Genomic DNA, 1,039 nt, shown 5'->3' with positions numbered 1-1,039 from the left:
TTGCTAGTTTTTTTATTTTTTGTAAATTTGCTTTACAATTATGGAGTGTAGATTGATGTGGAAAAAAGTAATTTAAAGCAGTTTAACATAAGGCAGCAACAACAAAACGTGAAAAAAAATGATGGGGTATGAATACTTTCGCAAGGCACTGTGTATATATATATATATATATATATATACATATACACACACACACATATACATACATTCATATATATATATATATGCATGTGTGTATATATAATTATATAGTGTATATTATATATATATTCATTTATTTTGTTTTTGGTTTGGAGTGAAATATGAGCTGAATATGCTTTTGTGAGATCCACACTTTATTTACAATGTTTTCTGTGAGATTTAGTTTAAAGGAACGTCCTAAAGCCACGCTAGTCATAAGCTAATGGTGATCAGACGCTGAGGCGAGTGCTGGTTTAGACGTTCAGATCAGGACGAGCTTCAGTCAGGTCTGTTCAGGAAGTGTTTCCACAACAGTTTTATCTGCTGTGTGTTTGTTGTGTAAAGCAGACACACAATCCCTGATTCACACATCCAGTTGAGTGAAGACAGTGGGCGGGAAATTCATTATGCATTCAGTGAAGATCATATTGTTGTCATGTCCTGAAAGATTATAAATAAGAATGTTAGAACAATTAAAAAAAAGTGAGTTTAATTTCCACGCACCCTTCAGAGTTCTCACAGGAGCGAGTGTTGGGAGCGTGAGCTGCGGTGTGTATGTGGGTGTGTATATATGTGTATAGATGGATATTGTACATGATGTTTTTAAGAGTCTCTCTGTCATTGGCTGTGACGTTTGATTGACAGCCGAGAGGTGATGGTTTGTAATCCCGTCGGTTTTAACTGTTTGTCAATGTAACAAACGTCCTGTGAACAAGAACATTTCTGTGGATTTCCTCTCTCTGCAAAGTGATTGGCCGGTTTGGACGTCCTGTGACCACGCCCATTATTGTGCATATGGGGCAGAAACTAAAGTGGGTGTGGCCTGTTCTCTGGCACTTGAGAAATAAACATTTAATAC

This window comes from Sinocyclocheilus rhinocerous, unplaced genomic scaffold (assembly GCF_001515625.1).
Source record: "Sinocyclocheilus rhinocerous isolate Xijiao unplaced genomic scaffold, SAMN03320098_v1.1 scaffold775, whole genome shotgun sequence".
In the NCBI taxonomy this organism is placed as follows: domain Eukaryota; kingdom Metazoa; phylum Chordata; class Actinopteri; order Cypriniformes; family Cyprinidae; genus Sinocyclocheilus; species Sinocyclocheilus rhinocerous.
Note: the sequence above shows the minus strand (reverse complement) of the source record.